Genomic DNA, 18,059 nt, shown 5'->3' with positions numbered 1-18,059 from the left:
CTGCATGTAGCGAACTGCCTCTCCCAAGGAACGCTTTGGTAACGCTATCGGGGCTTAGGCTCTTCTAAAACCCTGCCGTGTAAGAGGAAGAACTGTGCTTTGGTTACAGCAGGAACGCAAGCCGAGTTTCTCCTGTAAGTGTGGGGCCTCAAGGTATGACTTTGTAGAAGGAATGCGAAGCAGTTTTGATTTCTCCGTGCCGCTCAGCCTAGGGCATTGAGGCAATTTGCATGACATGTAGGACGTGAGAGAACAGATTACATGGAGCTGCTGGAGTGCTGAGGAAATGTAGCACTCCCAAGGAAGAGTGCAGTGTGTTGCCCTACACTTAACATACACAGAGTGACTGGGAAAGGTATCCGGGCCTGGAGGTTTCTTAGCAACCCAGTGGAGCCTGCCGGTACTCGGTGTTCTTGCACGGAATCGGGTGCCCAGCGAGATCCTAGGTGTCTTGCAAAGCGTACTAACGTTAAAAGAAAGGAGAACTGCAAGTAACGCCTCAAGGCAACTGCTCCACGTTCCGCTTCAGCAGGGATATTCAAGGCTTTACCTGGAGGAAAGGACTCACGTCAAATTTCCTTGTAGCTCTAGAGCGTCTCAGGAGGAGCTCCCACCCAGGCTCTGAAAGCAACCTGTTGATTTAGAAACAACTAGTTCCCTGCCCAGAGCCCTGCCTACAGTGACTAGAAACTTGTCCAAAACACTGGTATTTAGGTAGGTTCAAGGCGGCATGAATGGAGCTTTCAAAATGGGAAAGCAAGCCTTGTGCCATCAGGTCTCCGTTTCCAGTGAACACGCAGCCTACCTCCTTGTGATTTCTACCAAGTTACTATACACTCTAGCTACACACTGGTCCCTTCCCTGAATAACGTGTTCTTGGCACGGAGTTCTGCATGTAGCGAACTGCCTCTCCCAAGGAATGCTCTAGGTACGCTATAGGGGCTTAGCCTCTTCTAAATCCCTGCAGTGTAAGAGGAAGAACTGTGCTTTGGTTACAGCAGGAACGCAAGCCGAGTTTCTCCTGTAAGTGTGGGGCCTCAAGGTATGACTTTGTAGAAGGAATGCGAAGCAGTTTTGATTTCTCCGTGCCGCTCAGCCTAGGGCATTGAGGCAATTTGCATGACATGTAGGACGTGAGAGAACAGATTACATGGAGCTGCTGGAGTGCTGAGGAAATGTAGCACTCCCAAGGAAGAGTGCAGTGTGTTGCCCTACACTTAACATACACAGAGTGACTGGGAAAGGTATCCGGGCCTGGAGGTTTCTTAGCAACCCAGTGGAGCCTGCCGGTACTCGGTGTTCTTGCACGGAATAGGGTGCCCAGCGAGATCCTAGGTGTCTTGCAAAGCGTACTAACGTTAAAAGAAAGGAGAACTGCAAGTAATGTCTCAAGGCAACTGCTCCACTTTCCGCTTCAGCAGGGATATTCAAGGCTTTACCTGGAGGAAAGGACTCACGTCAAGTTTCCTTGTAGCTCTAGAGCGTCTCAGGAGGAGCTCCCACCCAGGCTATGAAAGCACCCTGTTGATTTAGAAACAACTCGTTCCCTGCCCAGAGCCCTGCCTACAGTGACTAGAAACTTGTCCAAAACACTGGTATTTAGGTAGGTTCAAGGCGGCATGAATGGAGCTTTCAAAATGGGAAAGCAAGCCTTGTGCCATCAGGTCTCCGTTTCCAGTGAACACGCAGCCTACCTCCTTGTGATTTCTACCAAGTTACTACACACTCTATTTACACACTGGTCCCTTCCCTGAATAACGTGTTCTTGGCACGGAGTTCTGCATGTAGCGAACTGCCTCTCCCAAGGAATGCTCTAGGTACGCTATAGGGGCTTAGCCTCTTCTAAATCCCTACAGTGTAAGAAGAAGAACTGTGCTTTGGTTACAGCAGGAACGCAAGGCCACTTTCTCCTGTAAGTATGGGGTCTTAAGGTATGACTTTGTAGAAGAAATGTGAAACAGTATTGGTTTCTCAGTGCCGCTCAGCCTAGGGCATTGAGGCAGATATGCATGACATGTAGACGTGAGACAACAGATTGCCCGGAGCTGTTGGAGTGCTGAGGAAATCTAGCTCTCCCAAGGAGGCGTGCAGTGTGTTGCCCTACACTTAGCATATTGAGAGTGACTGGGAAAGGTTTCCGGGCCTGGATGTTTCTTAGCTTCCCAGTCGAGCATGCCGGTCCTCGGTGTTCTTGCAGGGAATAGGGTGCCCACGAGAGTTACTAGGTGTCTTCATAAGCGTACTAAGGTTAAAAGAAAGCAGAACTGCAACTCATGTCTCCAGGAAACTGCTCCACGCTTCGGCTTCAGCAGGGCTATTCAAGGCTTTACCTTGAGGAAACGACTCACGTCAAGTTTCCTTTGAGCTCTAGAGCGGCTCAGGTGGAGCTCCCACCCAGGCTACGAAAGCACCCTGTTGATTTAGAAGAAACTCGTTCCCTTCCCAGAGCCCTGCCTACAGTCACTAGAAACTCGTCCAAAACACTGGTATTTAGGTAGGTTCAAGGCGGCATGAATGGAGCTTTCAAAATGGGAAAGCAAGCCTTGTGCCATCAGGTCCCCGTTTCCAGTGAACACGCAGCCTACCCCCTTGTGATTTCTACCAAGTAAATATTCCCTCAAACTACACAGTGGTCCCTTCCCTGAAGAATGTTTTCTTGGCACGGAGTTCTGCATGTAGCGAACTGCCTCTCCCAAGGAACGCTTTGGTAACGCTATCGGGGCTTAGGCTCTTCTAAAACCCTGCCGTGTAAGAGGAAGAACTGTGCTTTGGTTACAGCAGGAACGCAAGCCGAGTTTCTCCTGTAAGTGTGGGGCCTCAAGGTATGACTTTGTAGAAGGAATGCGAAGCAGTTTTGATTTCTCCGTGCCGCTCAGCCTAGGGCATTGAGGCAATTTGCATGACATGTAGGACGTGAGAGAACAGATTACATGGAGCTGCTGGAGTGCTGAGGAAATGTAGCACTCCCAAGGAAGAGTGCAGTGTGTTGCCCTACACTTAACATACACAGAGTGACTGGGAAAGGTATCCGGGCCTGGAGGTTTCTTAGCAACCCAGTGGAGCCTGCCGGTACTCGGTGTTCTTGCACGGAATCGGGTGCCCAGCGAGATCCTAGGTGTCTTGCAAAGCGTACTAACGTTAAAAGAAAGGAGAACTGCAAGTAACGCCTCAAGGCAACTGCTCCACGTTCCGCTTCAGCAGGGATATTCAAGGCTTTACCTGGAGGAAAGGACTCACGTCAAGTTTCCTTGTAGCTCTAGAGCGTCTCAGGAGGAGCTCCCACCCAGGCTATGAAAGCACCCTGTTGATTTAGAAACAACTCGTTCCCTGCCCAGAGCCCTGCCTACAGTGACTAGAAACTTGTCCAAAACACTGGTATTTAGGTAGGTTCAAGGCGGCATGAATGGAGCTTTCAAAATGGGAAAGCAAGCCTTGTGCCATCAGGTCTCCGTTTCCAGTGAACACGCAGCCTACCTCCTTGTGATTTCTACCAAGTTACTATACACTCTAGCTACACACTGGTCCCTTCCCTGAATAACGTGTTCTTGGCACGGAGTTCTGCATGTAGCGAACTGCCTCTCCCAAGGAATGCTCTAGGTACGCTATAGGGGCTTAGCCTCTTCTAAATCCCTGCAGTGTAAGAGGAAGAACTGTGCTTTGGTTACAGCAGGAACGCAAGGCAACTTTCTCCTGTAAGTATGGGGTCTTAAGGTATGACTTTGTAGAAGGAATGTGAAACAGTGTTGGTTTCTCAGTGCCGCTCAGCCTAGGGCATTGAGGCAGATATGCATGACATGTAGACGTGAGACAACAGATTGCCCGGAGCTGTTGGAGTGCTGAGGAAATCTAGCTCTCCCAAGGAGGCGTGCAGTGTGTTGCCCTACACTTAGCATATTGAGAGTGACTGGGAAAGGTTTCCGGGCCTGGATGTTTCTTAGCTTCCCAGTCGAGCATGCCGGTCCTCGGTGTTCTTGCAGGGAATAGGGTGCCCACGAGAGTTACTAGGTGTCTTCATAAGCGTACTAAGGTTAAAAGAAAGCAGAACTGCAACTCATGTCTCCAGGAAACTGCTCCACGCTTCGGCTTCAGCAGGGCTATTCAAGGCTTTACCTTGAGGAAACGACTCACGTCAAGTTTCCTTTGAGCTCTAGAGCGGCTCAGGTGGAGCTCCCACCCAGGCTACGAAAGCACCCTGTTGATTTAGAAGAAACTCGTTCCCTTCCCAGAGCCCTGCCTACAGTCACAAGAAACTCGTCCAAAACACTGGTATTTAGGTAGGTTCAAGGCGGCATGAATGGAGCTTTCAAAATGGGAAAGCAAGCCTTGTGCCATCAGGTCCCCGTTTCCAGTGAACACGCAGCCTACCCCCTTGTGATTTCTACCAAGTAAATATTCCCTCAAACTACACAGTGGTCCCTTCCCTGAAGAATGTTTTCTTGGCACGGAGTTCTGCATGTAGCGAACTGCCTCTCCCAAGGAACGCTTTGGTAACGCTATCGGGGCTTAGGCTCTTCTAAAACCCTGCCGTGTAAAAGGAAGAACTGTGCTTTGGTTACAGCAGGAACGCAAGCCGAGTTTCTCCTGTAAGTGTGGGGCCTCAAGGTATGACTTTGTAGAAGGAATGCGAAGCAGTTTTGATTTCTCCGTGCCGCTCAGCCTAGGGCATTGAGGCAATTTGCATGACATGTAGGACGTGAGAGAACAGATTACATGGAGCTGCTGGAGTGCTGAGGAAATGTAGCACTCCCAAGGAAGAGTGCAGTGTGTTGCCCTACACTTAACATACACAGAGTGACTGGGAAAGGTATCCGGGCCTGGAGGTTTCTTAGCAACCCAGTGGAGCCTGCCGGTACTCGGTGTTCTTGCACGGAATAGGGTGCCCAGCGAGATCCTAGGTGTCTTGCAAAGCGTACTAACGTTAAAAGAAAGGAGAACTGCAAGTAATGTCTCAAGGCAACTGCTCCACTTTCCGCTTCAGCAGGGATATTCAAGGCTTTACCTGGAGGAAAGGACTCACGTCAAGTTTCCTTGTAGCTCTAGAGCGTCTCAGGAGGAGCTCCCACCCAGGCTATGAAAGCACCCTGTTGATTTAGAAACAACTCGTTCCCTGCCCAGAGCCCTGCCTACAGTGACTAGAAACTTGTCCAAAACACTGGTATTTAGGTAGGTTCAAGGCGGCATGAATGGAGCTTTCAAAATGGGAAAGCAAGCCTTGTGCCATCAGGTCTCCGTTTCCAGTGAACACGCAGCCTACCTCCTTGTGATTTCTACCAAGTTACTACACACTCTATTTACACACTGGTCCCTTCCCTGAATAACGTGTTCTTGGCACGGAGTTCTGCATGTAGCGAACTGCCTCTCCCAAGGAATGCTCTAGGTACGCTATAGGGGCTTAGCCTCTTCTAAATCCCTACAGTGTAAGAAGAAGAACTGTGCTTTGGTTACAGCAGGAACGCAAGGCCACTTTCTCCTGTAAGTATGGGGTCTTAAGGTATGACTTTGTAGAAGAAATGTGAAACAGTATTGGTTTCTCAGTGCCGCTCAGCCTAGGGCATTGAGGCAGATATGCATGACATGTAGACGTGAGACAACAGATTGCCCGGAGCTGTTGGAGTGCTGAGGAAATCTAGCTCTCCCAAGGAGGCGTGCAGTGTGTTGCCCTACACTTAGCATATTGAGAGTGACTGGGAAAGGTTTCCGGGCCTGGATGTTTCTTAGCTTCCCAGTCGAGCATGCCGGTCCTCGGTGTTCTTGCAGGGAATAGGGTGCCCACGAGAGTTACTAGGTGTCTTCATAAGCGTACTAAGGTTAAAAGAAAGCAGAACTGCAACTCATGTCTCCAGGAAACTGCTCCACGCTTCGGCTTCAGCAGGGCTATTCAAGGCTTTACCTTGAGGAAACGACTCACGTCAAGTTTCCTTTGAGCTCTAGAGCGGCTCAGGTGGAGCTCCCACCCAGGCTACGAAAGCACCCTGTTGATTTAGAAGAAACTCGTTCCCTTCCCAGAGCCCTGCCTACAGTGACTAGAAACTCGTCCAAAACACTGGTATTTAGGTAGGTTCAAGGCGGCATGAATGGAGCTTTCAAAATGGGAAAGCAAGCCTTGTGCCATCAGGTCCCCGTTTCCAGTGAACACGCAGCCTACCCCCTTGTGATTTCTACCAAGTAAATATTCCCTCAAACTACACAGTGGTCCCTTCCCTGAAGAATGTTTTCTTGGCACGGAGTTCTGCATGTAGCGAACTGCCTCTCCCAAGGAACGCTTTGGTAACGCTATCGGGGCTTAGGCTCTTCTAAAACCCTGCCGTGTAAGAGGAAGAACTGTGCTTTGGTTACAGCAGGAACGCAAGCCGAGTTTCTCCTGTAAGTGTGGGGCCTCAAGGTATGACTTTGTAGAAGGAATGCGAAGCAGTTTTGATTTCTCCGTGCCGCTCAGCCTAGGGCATTGAGGCAATTTGCATGACATGTAGGACGTGAGAGAACAGATTACATGGAGCTGCTGGAGTGCTGAGGAAATGTAGCACTCCCAAGGAAGAGTGCAGTGTGTTGCCCTACACTTAACATACACAGAGTGACTGGGAAAGGTATCCGGGCCTGGAGGTTTCTTAGCAACCCAGTGGAGCCTGCCGGTACTCGGTGTTCTTGCACGGAATCGGGTGCCCAGCGAGATCCTAGGTGTCTTGCAAAGCGTACTAACGTTAAAAGAAAGGAGAACTGCAAGTAACGCCTCAAGGCAACTGCTCCACGTTCCGCTTCAGCAGGGATATTCAAGGCTTTACCTGGAGGAAAGGACTCACGTCAAGTTTCCTTGTAGCTCTAGAGCGTCTCAGGAGGAGCTCCCACCCAGGCTCTGAAAGCACCCTGTTGATTTAGAAACAACTAGTTCCCTGCCCAGAGCCCTGCCTACAGTGACTAGAAACTTGTCCAAAACACTGGTATTTAGGTAGGTTCAAGGCGGCATGAATGGAGCTTTCAAAATGGGAAAGCAAGCCTTGTGCCATCAGGTCTCCGTTTCCAGTGAACACGCAGCCTACCTCCTTGTGATTTCTACCAAGTTACTATACACTCTAGCTACACACTGGTCCCTTCCCTGAATAACGTGTTCTTGGCACGGAGTTCTGCATGTAGCGAACTGCCTCTCCCAAGGAATGCTCTAGGTACGCTATAGGGGCTTAGCCTCTTCTAAATCCCTGCAGTGTAAGAGGAAGAACTGTGCTTTGGTTACAGCAGGAACGCAAGGCAACTTTCTCCTGTAAGTATGGGGTCTTAAGGTATGACTTTGTAGAAGGAATGTGAAACAGTGTTGGTTTCTCAGTGCCGCTCAGCCTAGGGCATTGAGGCAGATATGCATGACATGTAGACGTGAGACAACAGATTGCCCGGAGCTGTTGGAGTGCTGAGGAAATCTAGCTCTCCCAAGGAGGCGTGCAGTGTGTTGCCCTACACTTAGCATATTGAGAGTGACTGGGAAAGGTTTCCGGGCCTGGATGTTTCTTAGCTTCCCAGTCGAGCATGCCGGTCCTCGGTGTTCTTGCAGGGAATAGGGTGCCCACGAGAGTTACTAGGTGTCTTCATAAGCGTACTAAGGTTAAAAGAAAGCAGAACTGCAACTCATGTCTCCAGGAAACTGCTCCACGCTTCGGCTTCAGCAGGGCTATTCAAGGCTTTACCTTGAGGAAACGACTCACGTCAAGTTTCCTTTGAGCTCTAGAGCGGCTCAGGTGGAGCTCCCACCCAGGCTACGAAAGCACCCTGTTGATTTAGAAGAAACTCGTTCCCTTCCCAGAGCCCTGCCTACAGTGACTAGAAACTCGTCCAAAACACTGGTATTTAGGTAGGTTCAAGGCGGCATGAATGGAGCTTTCAAAATGGGAAAGCAAGCCTTGTGCCATCAGGTCCCCGTTTCCAGTGAACACGCAGCCTACCCCCTTGTGATTTCTACCAAGTAAATATTCCCTCAAACTACACAGTGGTCCCTTCCCTGAAGAATGTTTTCTTGGCACGGAGTTCTGCATGTAGCGAACTGCCTCTCCCAAGGAACGCTTTGGTAACGCTATCGGGGCTTAGGCTCTTCTAAAACCCTGCCGTGTAAGAGGAAGAACTGTGCTTTGGTTACAGCAGGAACGCAAGCCGAGTTTCTCCTGTAAGTGTGGGGCCTCAAGGTATGACTTTGTAGAAGGAATGCGAAGCAGTTTTGATTTCTCCGTGCCGCTCAGCCTAGGGCATTGAGGCAATTTGCATGACATGTAGGACGTGAGAGAACAGATTACATGGAGCTGCTGGAGTGCTGAGGAAATGTAGCACTCCCAAGGAAGAGTGCAGTGTGTTGCCCTACACTTTACATACACAGAGTGACTGGGAAAGGTATCCGGGCCTGGAGGTTTCTTAGCAACCCAGTGGAGCCTGCCGGTACTCGGTGTTCTTGCACGGAATCGGGTGCCCAGCGAGATCCTAGGTGTCTTGCAAAGCGTACTAACGTTAAAAGAAAGGAGAACTGCAAGTAACGCCTCAAGGCAACTGCTCCACGTTCCGCTTCAGCAGGGATATTCAAGGCTTTACCTGGAGGAAAGGACTCACGTCAAGTTTCCTTGTAGCTCTAGAGCGTCTCAGGAGGAGCTCCCACCCAGGCTATGAAAGCACCCTGTTGATTTAGAAACAACTCGTTCCCTGCCCAGAGCCCTGCCTACAGTGACTAGAAACTTGTCCAAAACACTGGTATTTAGGTAGGTTCAAGGCGGCATGAATGGAGCTTTCAAAATGGGAAAGCAAGCCTTGTGCCATCAGGTCTCCGTTTCCAGTGAACACGCAGCCTACCTCCTTGTGATTTCTACCAAGTTACTATACACTCTAGCTACACACTGGTCCCTTCCCTGAATAACGTGTTCTTGGCACGGAGTTCTGCATGTAGCGAACTGCCTCTCCCAAGGAATGCTCTAGGTTCGCTATAGGGGCTTAGCCTCTTCTAAATCCCTACAGTGTAAGAGGAAGAACTGTGCTTTGGTTACAGCAGGAACGCAAGGCCACTTTCTCCTGTAAGTATGGGGTCTTAAGGTATGACTTTGTAGAAGAAATGTGAAACAGTATTGGTTTCTCAGTGCCGCTCAGCCTAGGGCATTGAGGCAGATATGCATGACATGTAGACGTGAGACAACAGATTGCCCGGAGCTGTTGGAGTGCTGAGGAAATCTAGCTCTCCCAAGGAGGCGTGCAGTGTGTTGCCCTACACTTAGCATATTGAGAGTGACTGGGAAAGGTTTCCGGGCCTGGATGTTTCTTAGCTTCCCAGTCGAGCATGCCGGTCCTCGGTGTTCTTGCAGGGAATAGGGTGCCCACGAGAGTTACTAGGTGTCTTCATAAGCGTACTAAGGTTAAAAGAAAGCAGAACTGCAACTCATGTCTCCAGGAAACTGCTCCACGCTTCGGCTTCAGCAGGGCTATTCAAGGCTTTACCTTGAGGAAACGACTCACGTCAAGTTTCCTTTGAGCTCTAGAGCGGCTCAGGTGGAGCTCCCACCCAGGCTACGAAAGCACCCTGTTGATTTAGAAGAAACTCGTTCCCTTCCCAGAGCCCTGCCTACAGTCACTAGAAACTCGTCCAAAACACTGGTATTTAGGTAGGTTCAAGGCGGCATGAATGGAGCTTTCAAAATGGGAAAGCAAGCCTTGTGCCATCAGGTCCCCGTTTCCAGTGAACACGCAGCCTACCCCCTTGTGATTTCTACCAAGTAAATATTCCCTCAAACTACACAGTGGTCCCTTCCCTGAAGAATGTTTTCTTGGCACGGAGTTCTGCATGTAGCGAACTGCCTCTCCCAAGGAACGCTTTGGTAACGCTATCGGGGCTTAGGCTCTTCTAAAACCCTGCCGTGTAAGAGGAAGAACTGTGCTTTGGTTACAGCAGGAACGCAAGCCGAGTTTCTCCTGTAAGTGTGGGGCCTCAAGGTATGACTTTGTAGAAGGAATGCGAAGCAGTTTTGATTTCTCCGTGCCGCTCAGCCTAGGGCATTGAGGCAATTTGCATGACATGTAGGACGTGAGAGAACAGATTACATGGAGCTGCTGGAGTGCTGAGGAAATGTAGCACTCCCAAGGAAGAGTGCAGTGTGTTGCCCTACACTTAACATACACAGAGTGACTGGGAAAGGTATCCGGGCCTGGAGGTTTCTTAGCAACCCAGTGGAGCCTGCCGGTACTCGGTGTTCTTGCACGGAATCGGGTGCCCAGCGAGATCCTAGGTGTCTTGCAAAGCGTACTAACGTTAAAAGAAAGGAGAACTGCAAGTAACGCCTCAAGGCAACTGCTCCACGTTCCGCTTCAGCAGGGATATTCAAGGCTTTACCTGGAGGAAAGGACTCACGTCAAGTTTCCTTGTAGCTCTAGAGCGTCTCAGGAGGAGCTCCCACCCAGGCTCTGAAAGCACCCTGTTGATTTAGAAACAACTCGTTCCCTGCCCAGAGCCCTGCCTACAGTGACTAGAAACTTGTCCAAAACACTGGTATTTAGGTAGGTTCAAGGCGGCATGAATGGAGCTTTCAAAATGGGAAAGCAAGCCTTGTGCCATCAGGTCTCCGTTTCCAGTGAACACGCAGCCTACCTCCTTGTGATTTCTACCAAGTTACTATACACTCTAGCTACACACTGGTCCCTTCCCTGAATAACGTGTTCTTGGCACGGAGTTCTGCATGTAGCGAACTGCCTCTCCCAAGGAATGCTCTAGGTACGCTATAGGGGCTTAGCCTCTTCTAAATCCCTGCAGTGTAAGAGGAAGAACTGTGCTTTGGTTACAGCAGGAACGCAAGGCAACTTTCTCCTGTAAGTATGGGGTCTTAAGGTATGACTTTGTAGAAGGAATGTGAAACAGTGTTGGTTTCTCAGTGCCGCTCAGCCTAGGGCATTGAGGCAGATATGCATGACATGTAGACGTGAGACAACAGATTGCCCGGAGCTGTTGGAGTGCTGAGGAAATCTAGCTCTCCCAAGGAGGCGTGCAGTGTGTTGCCCTACACTTAGCATATTGAGAGTGACTGGGAAAGGTTTCCGGGCCTGGATGTTTCTTAGCTTCCCAGTCGAGCATGCCGGTCCTCGGTGTTCTTGCAGGGAATAGGGTGCCCACGAGAGTTACTAGGTGTCTTCATAAGCGTACTAAGGTTAAAAGAAAGCAGAACTGCAACTCATGTCTCCAGGAAACTGCTCCACGCTTCGGCTTCAGCAGGGCTATTCAAGGCTTTACCTTGAGGAAACGACTCACGTCAAGTTTCCTTTGAGCTCTAGAGCGGCTCAGGTGGAGCTCCCACCCAGGCTACGAAAGCACCCTGTTGATTTAGAAGAAACTCGTTCCCTTCCCAGAGCCCTGCCTACAGTCACAAGAAACTCGTCCAAAACACTGGTATTTAGGTAGGTTCAAGGCGGCATGAATGGAGCTTTCAAAATGGGAAAGCAAGCCTTGTGCCATCAGGTCCCCGTTTCCAGTGAACACGCAGCCTACCCCCTTGTGATTTCTACCAAGTAAATATTCCCTCAAACTACACAGTGGTCCCTTCCCTGAAGAATGTTTTCTTGGCACGGAGTTCTGCATGTAGCGAACTGCCTCTCCCAAGGAACGCTTTGGTAACGCTATCGGGGCTTAGGCTCTTCTAAAACCCTGCCGTGTAAGAGGAAGAACTGTGCTTTGGTTACAGCAGGAACGCAAGCCGAGTTTCTCCTGTAAGTGTGGGGCCTCAAGGTATGACTTTGTAGAAGGAATGCGAAGCAGTTTTGATTTCTCCGTGCCGCTCAGCCTAGGGCATTGAGGCAATTTGCATGACATGTAGGACGTGAGAGAACAGATTACATGGAGCTGCTGGAGTGCTGAGGAAATGTAGCACTCCCAAGGAAGAGTGCAGTGTGTTGCCCTACACTTAACATACACAGAGTGACTGGGAAAGGTATCCGGGCCTGGAGGTTTCTTAGCAACCCAGTGGAGCCTGCCGGTACTCGGTGTTCTTGCACGGAATAGGGTGCCCAGCGAGATCCTAGGTGTCTTGCAAAGCGTACTAACGTTAAAAGAAAGGAGAACTGCAAGTAATGTCTCAAGGCAACTGCTCCACGTTCCGCTTCAGCAGGGATATTCAAGGCTTTACCTGGAGGAAAGGACTCACGTCAAGTTTCCTTGTAGCTCTAGAGCGTCTCAGGAGGAGCTCCCACCCAGGCTATGAAAGCACCCTGTTGATTTAGAAACAACTCGTTCCCTGCCCAGAGCCCTGCCTACAGTGACTAGAAACTTGTCCAAAACACTGGTATTTAGGTAGGTTCAAGGCGGCATGAATGGAGCTTTCAAAATGGGAAAGCAAGCCTTGTGCCATCAGGTCTCCGTTTCCAGTGAACACGCAGCCTACCTCCTTGTGATTTCTACCAAGTTACTATACACTCTAGCTACACACTGGTCCCTTCCCTGAATAACGTGTTCTTGGCACGGAGTTCTGCATGTAGCGAACTGCCTCTCCCAAGGAATGCTCTAGGTACGCTATAGGGGCTTAGCCTCTTCTAAATCCCTACAGTGTAAGAGGAAGAACTGTGCTTTGGTTACAGCAGGAACGCAAGGCCACTTTCTCCTGTAAGTATGGGTTCTTAAGGTATGACTTTGTAGAAGAAATGTGAAACAGTATTGGTTTCTCAGTGCCGCTCAGCCTAGGGCATTGAGGCAGATATGCATGACATGTAGACGTGAGACAACAGATTGCCCGGAGCTGTTGGAGTGCTGAGGAAATCTAGCTCTCCCAAGGAGGCGTGCAGTGTGTTGCCCTACACTTAGCATATTGAGAGTGACTGGGAAAGGTTTCCGGGCCTGGATGTTTCTTAGCTTCCCAGTCGAGCATGCCGGTCCTCGGTGTTCTTGCAGGGAATAGGGTGCCCACGAGAGTTACTAGGTGTCTTCATAAGCGTACTAAGGTTAAAAGAAAGCAGAACTGCAACTCATGTCTCCAGGAAACTGCTCCACGCTTCGGCTTCAGCAGGGCTATTCAAGGCTTTACCTTGAGGAAACGACTCACGTCAAGTTTCCTTTGAGCTCTAGAGCGGCTCAGGTGGAGCTCCCACCCAGGCTACGAAAGCACCCTGTTGATTTAGAAGAAACTCGTTCCCTTCCCAGAGCCCTGCCTACAGTGACTAGAAACTCGTCCAAAACACTGGTATTTAGGTAGGTTCAAGGCGGCATGAATGGAGCTTTCAAAATGGGAAAGCAAGCCTTGTGCCATCAGGTCCCCGTTTCCAGTGAACACGCAGCCTACCCCCTTGTGATTTCTACCAAGTAAATATTCCCTCAAACTACACAGTGGTCCCTTCCCTGAAGAATGTTTTCTTGGCACGGAGTTCTGCATGTAGCGAACTGCCTCTCCCAAGGAACGCTTTGGTAACGCTATCGGGGCTTAGGCTCTTCTAAAACCCTGCCGTGTAAGAGGAAGAACTGTGCTTTGGTTACAGCAGGAACGCAAGCCGAGTTTCTCCTGTAAGTGTGGGGCCTTAAGGTATGACTTTGTAGAAGGAATGCGAAGCAGTTTTGATTTCTCCGTGCCGCTCAGCCTAGGGCATTGAGGCAATTTGCATGACATGTAGGACGTGAGAGAACAGATTACATGGAGCTGCTGGAGTGCTGAGGAAATGTAGCACTCCCAAGGAAGAGTGCAGTGTGTTGCCCTACACTTAACATACACAGAGTGACTGGGAAAGGTATCCGGGCCTGGAGGTTTCTTAGCAACCCAGTGGAGCCTGCCGGTACTCGGTGTTCTTGCACGGAATAGGGTGCCCAGCGAGATCCTAGGTGTCTTGCAAAGCGTACTAACGTTAAAAGAAAGGAGAACTGCAAGTAATGTCTCAAGGCAACTGATCCACGTTCCGCTTCAGCAGGGATATTCAAGGCTTTACCTGGAGGAAAGGACTCACGTCAAGTTTCCTTGTAGCTCTAGAGCGTCTCAGGAGGAGCTCCCACCCAGGCTATGAAAGCACCCTGTTGATTTAGAAGAAACTCGTTCCCTGCCCAGAGCCCTGCCTACAGTGACTAGAAACTTGTCCAAAACACTGGTATTTAGGTAGGTTCAAGGCGGCATGAATGGAGCTTTCAAAATGGGAAAGCAAGCCTTGTGCCATCAGGTCTCCGTTTCCAGTGAACACGCAGCCTACCTCCTTGTGATTTCTACCAAGTTACTATACACTCTAGCTACACACTGGTCCCTTCCCTGAATAACGTGTTCTTGGCACGGAGTTCTGCATGTAGCGAACTGCCTCTCCCAAGGAATGCTCTAGGTACGCTATAGGGGCTTAGCCTCTTCTAAATCCCTGCAGTGTAAGAGGAAGAACTGTGCTTTGGTTACAGCAGGAACGCAAGGCCACTTTCTCCTGTAAGTATGGGGTCTTAAGGTATGACTTTGTAGAAGGAATGTGAAACAGTGTTGGTTTCTCAGTGCCGCTCAGCCTAGGGCATTGAGGCAGATATGCATGACATGTAGACGTGAGACAACAGATTGCCCGGAGCTGTTGGAGTGCTGAGGAAATCTAGCTCTCCCAAGGAGGCGTGCAGTGTGTTGCCCTACACTTAGCATATTGAGAGTGACTGGGAAAGGTTTCCGGGCCTGGATGTTTCTTAGCTTCCCAGTCGAGCATGCCGGTCCTCGGTGTTCTTGCAGGGAATAGGGTGCCCACGAGAGTTACTAGGTGTCTTCATAAGCGTACTAAGGTTAAAAGAAAGCAGAACTGCAACTCATGTCTCCAGGAAACTGCTCCACGCTTCGGCTTCAGCAGGGCTATTCAAGGCTTTACCTTGAGGAAACGACTCACGTCAAGTTTCCTTTGAGCTCTAGAGCGGCTCAGGTGGAGCTCCCACCCAGGCTACGAAAGCACCCTGTTGATTTAGAAGAAACTCGTTCCCTTCCCAGAGCCCTGCCTACAGTCACAAGAAACTCGTCCAAAACACTGGTATTTAGGTAGGTTCAAGGCGGCATGAATGGAGCTTTCAAAATGGGAAAGCAAGCCTTGTGCCATCAGGTCCCCGTTTCCAGTGAACACGCAGCCTACCCCCTTGTGATTTCTACCAAGTAAATATTCCCTCAAACTACACAGTGGTCCCTTCCCTGAAGAATGTTTTCTTGGCACGGAGTTCTGCATGTAGCGAACTGCCTCTCCCAAGGAACGCTTTGGTAACGCTATCGGGGCTTAGGCTCTTCTAAAACCCTGCCGTGTAAGAGGAAGAACTGTGCTTTGGTTACAGCAGGAACGCAAGCCGAGTTTCTCCTGTAAGTGTGGGGCCTCAAGGTATGACTTTGTAGAAGGAATGCGAAGCAGTTTTGATTTCTCCGTGCCGCTCAGCCTAGGGCATTGAGGCAATTTGCATGACATGTAGGACGTGAGAGAACAGATTACATGGAGCTGCTGGAGTGCTGAGGAAATGTAGCACTCCCAAGGAAGAGTGCAGTGTGTTGCCCTACACTTAACATACACAGAGTGACTGGGAAAGGTATCCGGGCCTGGAGGTTTCTTAGCAACCCAGTGGAGCCTGCCGGTACTCGGTGTTCTTGCACGGAATCGGGTGCCCAGCGAGATCCTAGGTGTCTTGCAAAGCGTACTAACGTTAAAAGAAAGGAGAACTGCAAGTAACGCCTCAAGGCAACTGCTCCACGTTCCGCTTCAGCAGGGATATTCAAGGCTTTACCTGGAGGAAAGGACTCACGTCAAGTTTCCTTGTAGCTCTAGAGCGTCTCAGGAGGAGCTCCCACCCAGGCTCTGAAAGCACCCTGTTGATTTAGAAACAACTCGTTCCCTGCCCAGAGCCCTGCCTACAGTGACTAGAAACTTGTCCAAAACACTGGTATTTAGGTAGGTTCAAGGCGGCATGAATGGAGCTTTCAAAATGGGAAAGCAAGCCTTGTGCCATCAGGTCTCCGTTTCCAGTGAACACGCAGCCTACCTCCTTGTGATTTCTACCAAGTTACTATACACTCTAGCTACACACTGGTCCCTTCCCTGAATAACGTGTTCTTGGCACGGAGTTCTGCATGTAGCGAACTGCCTCTCCCAAGGAATGCTCTAGGTACGCTATAGGGGCTTAGCCTCTTCTAAATCCCTGCAGTGTAAGAGGAAGAACTGTGCTTTGGTTACAGCAGGAACGCAAGGCAACTTTCTCCTGTAAGTATGGGGTCTTAAGGTATGACTTTGTAGAAGGAATGTGAAACAGTGTTGGTTTCTCAGTGCCGCTCAGCCTAGGGCATTGAGGCAGATATGCATGACATGTAGACGTGAGACAACAGATTGCCCGGAGCTGTTGGAGTGCTGAGGAAATCTAGCTCTCCCAAGGAGGCGTGCAGTGTGTTGCCCTACACTTAGCATATTGAGAGTGACTGGGAAAGGTTTCCGGGCCTGGATGTTTCTTAGCTTCCCAGTCGAGCATGCCGGTCCTCGGTGTTCTTGCAGGGAATAGGGTGCCCACGAGAGTTACTAGGTGTCTTCATAAGCGTACTAAGGTTAAAAGAAAGCAGAACTGCAACTCATGTCTCCAGGACACTGCTCCACGCTTCGGCTTCAGCAGGGCTATTCAAGGCTTTACCTTGAGGAAACGACTCACGTCAAGTTTCCTTTGAGCTCTAGAGCGGCTCAGGTGGAGCTCCCACCCAGGCTACGAAAGCACCCTGTTGATTTAGAAAAAACTCGTTCCCTTCCCAGAGCCCTGCCTACAGTGACTAGAAACTCGTCCAAAACACTGGTATTTAGGTAGGTTCAAGGCGGCATGAATGGAGCTTTCAAAATGGGAAAGCAAGCCTTGTGCCATCAGGTCCCCGTTTCCAGTGAACACGCAGCCTACCCCCTTGTGATTTCTACCAAGTAAATATTCCCTCAAACTACACAGTGGTCCCTTCCCTGAAGAATGTTTTCTTGGCACGGAGTTCTGCATGTAGCGAACTGCCTCTCCCAAGGAACTCTTTGGTAACGCTATCGGGGCTTAGGCTCTTCTAAAACCCTGCCGTGTAAGAGGAAGAACTGTGCTTTGGTTACAGGAGGAACGCAAGCCGAGTTTCTCCTGTAAGTGTGGGGCCTTAAGGTATGACTTTGTGGAAGGAATGCGAAGCAGTTTTGATTTCTCCGTGCCGCTCAGCCTAGGGCATTGAGGCAATTTGCATGACATGTAGGACGTGAGAGAACAGATTACATGGAGCTGTTGGAGTGCTGAGGAAATGTAGCTCTCCCAAGGAAGAGTGCAGTGTGTTGCCCTACACTTAACATACACAGAGTGACTGGGAAAGGTATCCGGGCCTGGAGGTTTCTTAGCAACCCAGTGGAGCCTGCCGGTACTCGGTGTTCTTGCACGGAATCGGGTGCCCAGCGAGATCCTAGGTGTCTTGAAAAGCGTACTAACGTTAAAAGAAAGGAGAACTGCAAGTAACGCCTCAAGGCAACTGCTCCACGTTCCGCTTCAGCAGGGATATTCAAGGCTTTACCTGGAGGAACGGACTCACGTCAAGTTTCCTTGTAGCTCTAGAGCGTCTCAGGAGGAGCTCCCACCCAGGCTATGAAAGCACCCTGTTGATTTAGAAAAAACTCGTTCCCTGCCCAGAGCCCTGCCTACAGTGACTAGAAACTTGTCCAAAACACTGGTATTTAGGTAGGTTCAAGGCGGCATGAATGGAGCTTTCAAAATGGGAAAGCAAGCCTTGTGCCATCAGGTCTCCGTTTCCAGTGAACACGCAGCCTACCTCCTTGTGATTTCTACCAAGTTACTATACACTCTAGCTACACACTGGTCCCTTCCCTGAATAACGTGTTCTTGGCACGGAGTTCTGCATGTAGCGAACTGCCTCTCCCAAGGAACGCTCTAGGTTCGCTATACGGGCTTAGCCTCTTCTAAATCCCTGCAGTGTAAGAGGAAGAACTGTGCTTTGGTTACAGCAGGAACGCAAGGCAACTTTCTCCTGTAAGTATGGGGTCTTAAGGTATGACTTTGTAGAAGGAATGTGAAACAGTATTGGTTTCTCAGTGCCGCTCAGCCTAGGGCATTGAGGCAGATATGCATGACATGTAGACGTGAGACAACCGATTGC

Source organism: Eubalaena glacialis, chromosome 17, assembly GCF_028564815.1.
Source record: "Eubalaena glacialis isolate mEubGla1 chromosome 17, mEubGla1.1.hap2.+ XY, whole genome shotgun sequence".
NCBI lineage: Eukaryota > Metazoa > Chordata > Mammalia > Artiodactyla > Balaenidae > Eubalaena > Eubalaena glacialis.
The sequence above is the reverse complement of the archived record's forward strand: the minus strand, read 5'-3'. Positions refer to the sequence as shown.